The sequence below is a fragment of the Erpetoichthys calabaricus genome, assembly GCF_900747795.2.
Source record: "Erpetoichthys calabaricus chromosome 1 unlocalized genomic scaffold, fErpCal1.3 SUPER_1_unloc_5, whole genome shotgun sequence".
NCBI lineage: Eukaryota > Metazoa > Chordata > Cladistia > Polypteriformes > Polypteridae > Erpetoichthys > Erpetoichthys calabaricus.
This window is the reverse complement of record NW_026261596.1, coordinates 794968-801172: the sequence shown is the minus strand read 5'-3', so window position 1 is coordinate 801172 and position 6205 is coordinate 794968. Positions and strand designations below refer to the sequence as shown.

The window sequence follows — 6205 nt, the reverse complement described above, 5'->3', positions numbered from 1 at the left end:
CGCTCACTCAGATCCTCATCTTCAGCTCAACTTTCTGTACCACACATCAGATACAGTGCTATGGGAGCTCGAGCATCTCTCATAGTGCTCCTCAACTCGGAATTCTCTTCCCTCTCATATTTGTCAGCTCGATTCAATAACACATTTTAAAACTACCCTCAAAACTTATCTTTTCAAACTGGCATACCAATTGTGAGTTTTGCACTGTTACTGTCAGTTATCTTTGTTTGTTTACTAATTATTGTTTTTTGATTTATCATTCTTTTGTTTTAATTTTACTAATGTTATTTAACTTTATTGTAAGGTGACCTTGACTGCTAAGAAAGGTGCCTATTAAGTAAAATGTATTATTATTATTAATATAAACTGATAAGAGAATTCTGGGACCCCAGCAGCACTGTATGTTTAATTCTAGTGAATACTGCTGACCCACAACTGTGTAAGATGGTTTTCTTGTTTCAGAGTCTGTTGGACCTTCACTCCACTCCCAAGATTGTTTCACATCTGATACTCTGAAAGCAATGAATTACTGTCAGCATGCTACAAAATGTCTAACTTTACATAACCCATAACGTAGAGCCTGTTCTAAAATGATATTCAAGTGTCTTTAGACATAAGGGACAATGTTTTAATGAAGTTGATTCCTGTTCTTTTCACAGAGAAAAAGAAAAAGCTGATGTTTGCTGGAACATCTCAATGGATGTGAAACAGGAGACCTGTGATGTGGACGCAAAATATCATGGAGAAAACTGTAAATATTAAGGAGGAGGACTGTGAGTGGGAGTCCATCTACCTTAAACAGGAAAGTGTGAGCATCAAGGAGGAGAACAGTGAACTGCAGCCAATGGGCATTAAAGATAAACCAGAAGAGACGTCTGTCAGTATTGAGACACATAACCATACAAATATGGACAGTGTAAAAGAAGACAACCTTAATGATGGGTGTCAAGATGGAGTGGTGACCAGGTTAGACTCTTCTCATAGCAGACACTGTTCATCTCTAGAGCCTTCTATCAATGTGAAGTCTGAATCATTAGAGTCTGAACCAAAGAGGGCTGAGGGAACTACATTTGTTAGAGCTCAGAAAAATAAGCGACCACCTTCAAAGAAGTCTGGAAAAAGTAAGTGCAAAATCAAAAAGTGTAAGATTTAGGGTTGGGGTTTATGAGCTTGACAAGCTGGGTCTTGTGATTTTTATGAGAAACATAGAAATGGAGTGAAAATAGTTTATTTTATTGTGTGTTTGAATTTAGTGTGAGATTTCATCTATTATGTAATGTTTAGCAATTTGTTATTCTTCCATTATAGTGACTTTATGCAAAAGTCCTCAGCCTATCCTTGATAAAGAATGCTTTACAAATGTCCAAGAGCAAGACAAAGGTATTGATCCCTCTGGAATTTCCTGGGTATCCATATTAATTCCTCTTAGCAGTGTAGTCCCATCTTCAGCTAAGCTCCGATTACAGACGGCCTCAGTTGTCCTAAACTACTGTAATAACACAAACAATTGGACGGCTTCTTGTCAGTCCTGAACACATCATTTAAACATTCACAATCCACTCCCTGACCCTCCTATCTTTACAGACTGGTTGACCCTTCTTTAACAATAATGACATAAACAAAACTTTTTGTAGCTACTGATCAGCAATGAATTTTAATCCATTCCTGCTTTCCAAACCTTTTCAGTTCCTTCATCCCTGAGAGCCCTTTTTTGATCAGTTCTCTTTAGGTCAGGCCACAGCATCTCGTGTCTCTTATTGGCCATTTCAGAACACCAGTTACAGTATGTTTAACCCTTTTTGTTTTTGATTTCTTCCTGTGTTTGGGCTCATTGTCCTGTAACATCACTCAAGTTTTGTTAAGCTTCTACTATCCTGATATTTTTCCATCAGATTTCTTGATAATATTTTCAAAATGCAGGCCAAACCATGTTGCTCCATTCACCTTGAGTCTTTAGTATCAATGTCCACCTTTGTATTGCCTCCAAACATTGTGTTGCATGTTTTGACAAAAGACTTCAACTTTTGTCTCATTCATTCATAGAACATCATGATGATCTTTTACAAGTTTTCAGATGTACAGTGATGGTTTTGCTAGATTGCTTTGATTTCCTTGGTGTTGCCCTTCTGTAAACTACATTCTTACGCTTTTCTCCATAAGAGCACATGGACAGAGACTTTCTCAAGTCCTGGAGACTTCTGCAGGCCCTTTGCTCTGCCTGTCTGAGTTCCTATTCACCTCTGCTTTCATGCTGTGATCTTTGTGGGTTGCCCATTCCAGTAGTAGGTTTCCTCGATTTTTGTAGACAGTATGGCTTTCTATGCATTGATGGACACCCAGGTCTTCCAAAATTCTTTTATCACATTTGCCAGCTTTACACATCTCTTCAGTTCTTCTAAGGTTCTTGTGACATCCTTAAAAGAAGTATTTGGATGAAACGTCAAACCTTTGGATTACACATTGAAGCGGTGGATTGGAGAAACAACTTAGATTGACATGCTGACATCATTCTTAAATCATAATGTGGAAAAGGCTGTATGTTCTGTGCTCCTTCTGTGTGAGTGTGCATTAAATATGACTTTTGCTCCTAAACTGTTTGTTTTTTTTGTAGCTATTAAGGAGCAGTGAAGCAGTTTAATAGTTTTTAATGTTTTTTTCTTTTTACAATGGTGTTTTTGTTTTTTGTTTGTTTTGTGATTCACACAACAGCAGGTGTTACTCCAGTCTTAGTCCAACCTTTGGGTTTGTGGGGCAGAGGGTGGAGAAAACTTTTGTAGTAGCCGACAAGTCAGTGTCCTAGCAGTAAACAGGCAAAAGTAACTGTGATTTGTTGAAGTTAAACATTTTACATATGATGCAGGATGGATTCAAAGTAATTAATAAAATCTCTGGAGAGGGAAATAAGGAGGTAAAAAAGAAGCTGCAAAGGAAAATAAAGGAACAACTGAATAAGTCATTTAAGATGAATAACCCCAATGCTAACAGTAGTGCATTTGAGAGCAACCATTGGGAAAGATATGAGGTCTCTTAAAGACAGTTAAAGAGAAATATTGTAGCCAAAGACATTCTTTCAGTATTTTAGGAGTAAAATAACAGTCAAGGAGGAAGTGAAGTGCCGCATGAACAATAAAGGGGAATTACAATACACAGATAGTGAATTATAAAATGCTCTAAACTTTCCATTTTCTGAAGATTTCATTTCTGAAAAAGTGGATAACCTCTTAGTTGTAACAGGGACTACTAAGGAGGTACTGAGGGATTTGGAAATTGTAGAGAGAGACGTGCTGCTAAGATTGAATTGGTTGATATCAAACAAATCTCCAAAACCAGATGCTATTTATCCTCAAATGCTTACGGAGTTTAGTGAATATACTAGGGGGCTCCGCCCCCTGCTCGCTTCGCTCGCCAACCCCTGGTGTTGGGAATGACAAAGAGCGTGATGTATGAATGAGATATAGAATAGTGTGACGGTGTAGATGATGCAAATAGAAAGCAAACAATAAAGTGTGTGGCACAGTGTAAAGGTTTATTGGAAAATTTCTTTGTACACGCCGTTTAAGTGTAAAAGGTAATTCCAGGTCAGAACTTGTAAGGTCAATGAAGATGGTCATTATCGTGATCAGAGTCAACTTTGTCAGAGCTTAGAAAGAGTTGTGTCTCTCCAGGAAGTAATGGAATGACTTGGGTATTTATGTTTTCCACATTAATATTTTTTGGACATAATATAGTGCGTTGTGTTAAAAGGGGCATTTGGTCTAATGAGATTGCTGTTCCAAATCTCTCTGTAACTAAGTCGTCGCAGATAAAGGCTTGAGGAATTGTAATAATATGTGGCTGAAGTCCATCTGTATTGGTGAGTGTACCATCTCTCAGTTGTAATAAGTTATGATAATAATTGTTATGATCTGGTTCTGGACATCGTATCTTTTTTACTAACTGTATCTTTTGAAAGCAATGCCAATTGTCTGCGTATTTTAAGGTGCACTGAACAATAGCTGAGTGCATGGCATCTGGAAGAATAGCTAAGCACTGTCTAAAATCTCCTCCTCATAAAAGTACCTTTCCTCCAAATCGAATATTATTATTCATAAACGTTTGTAGAAGTTTATGAATGGTGTTGAGTAAGTGACTTCATGCCATTGTACATTCATCAACAAACAACATTTTTTGAAGACGGATGTCACGTGCAGTGCCACCGTTAATGTTCATAGTGGATACCGATTTGTAGGATCTAAGGCAGTTGATAAAGATTTCACTTTCAGGTACATCGTCAGTTAGAATCTTCTGTAGATATTCAGTATATGAATGTAAAGAAGGCAGTCTAATTTGACCCTTTTGACAACAACGTGTAAATGTATAACTTGTATTGCCAGTTGTTTCTTCAGGGAAGTGAACTGAATGACAATGATTGCAAATGACATTCATTAATCCGAATGAATTTTCCCGGTGTATGTTTAGCTTGTGCCGTTTGAGAGGCGCGTTGTTGCATGTGTAGTATTTGGGACGTGTTGTTTTGGAGCTGTAATCGATTTGCCTGTGCTGTGTGAGAAGCCCGTTGTAGCCTTCGCTGCCATTAACGTATGTCTGAGACGGGAGGTGTTTCGTTTTGAATCCGTGCCTGTTGCGATGCAGCACTTTGATTGATAGTTTGCGTCATGTGGATCCAGGATGTAGATTTGTGCATATTTGCGTTGTTGATTTGTTTCAGGGTGCACTGTTCCAATGCGATGCAGTATTTGTGCACATATGCGAAAGCAGTATGGGCCATTGCCTTTTGGTGGCCTGATATTTACTAAAAGCAAATGAACTATTGTAGGATCTAACGCAGTTCATAAAGTTTTTACTTTTAGGTACATCGTTAGTTAGAAGCTTTAGTTGAGGTTTGCGTTTTTGGAGTCGAGACATTTTTTCTTTTAGAAATATGGATAAGTAATAAGGAGTATTGCACTCACTGTTAATATGGAGCCTTTTCTGCGGTTGAACGGTTAATAGTGTCTTATTGTAATGAGATCCACCTATGCTGCATAGCCGTCTATTTTGTTGTTTCTTTCGTGTTCGTGTGTTTGTTCCTGTTATCCTTTCCTTTTCGTTTTGTACCCGTGACCGTGTATTCATGACTTGTTTCTTTCTCAGCATCCGAAATATGGATAAGTAATAAGGAGGGTCGCAGTCACTGTTAATATGTTTCCTTTTCTGCAGTTGAACGGTTAATAGTGCTTTATTGTAAGGAGATCCACCAATGCTGACACCTATGCTGTCTAGTGTGAAGGTGCTGATGTTCACTTTAGAATATGTGGCTTTGGGTGTCACTTCTTATGGATGTGGGGGGGGGGGGGGGGGGGGGATTGTTAACGATTGTTGTTGCGCGAGCGTCTTCTTTCTTTTTGTGTTCCATGGGCTTGTTGAATCCCCCTCTTGGTGTGTGTCCCGTCCGGTGCCTGTAGGGGGGGGGGTGCCTTGCTGTTGTGCGCGAGCCTCTTTTTTTTTTTTTTTTTTTTTTTTTTCGGGTCTAGTTTCGTGTGCAATGTGTTTCGTGCTTTTCCTGCGTTTGACTTTGCGCCTCATTTCTCCTTTTTGTATGTGCTCACTCCTTTTTTCTGTGGTCTTGTCCGCCACTCGCGGCCCCTCATCCGCCTTTGTCGCCCTCTTTTCTCCGCCTTTCTCGGCTCCTCAGCCGACTCTCGCGGACTCTTTTTGCGCCTGCGCAGTACGTCTTTTTGCAGCTACGGCCCATGGCCGGATGTGCCTGCGTCCATCATCCGGTTTAGCATTCTCGGTTAGTAATATGGATATATATAATCCGTTGATGGATATTTTTTAGTAGTCACTGCACACTGGGACAATTTTTATGAACTGGAAAATGTAATCCCATTATATAGAAAGGGTGATTTGGGAAAATTGAAGTATCACAGGAAAATAAATGAAAGGAATTATTAAGGAAAAGATTGAGTGACACACGGCAAGAACAGGAATTTTACTTAACAGTCAGCATGGATTCAGATGAGGGAGGTTGCGTTTTACTAACATGCTGGAAATCTATGAGGAACCAACAAAAGGATATGATCAAAGTGGAGCAGTATGATCAGGGTGTGGTGTGCAGATGGGTGCAGAACTGGCTAAACACAGGAAGCAGAGGGTTATGGTGCGAGGAACCCTATCAGAACTGGGTGGTTGTAAGAGTAGTGTCCTACAAGGGCCAGTGTTA

General features: G+C 39.3%; 1 pseudogene; it reads left to right on the top strand.

Moving 5' to 3' along the window:
* Positions 1–665: 665 nt before the first annotated feature.
* LOC114642639 (zinc finger protein 665-like) overlaps positions 666–6205 on the top strand; it is a 19565-nt pseudogene continuing 14025 nt past the window's right edge.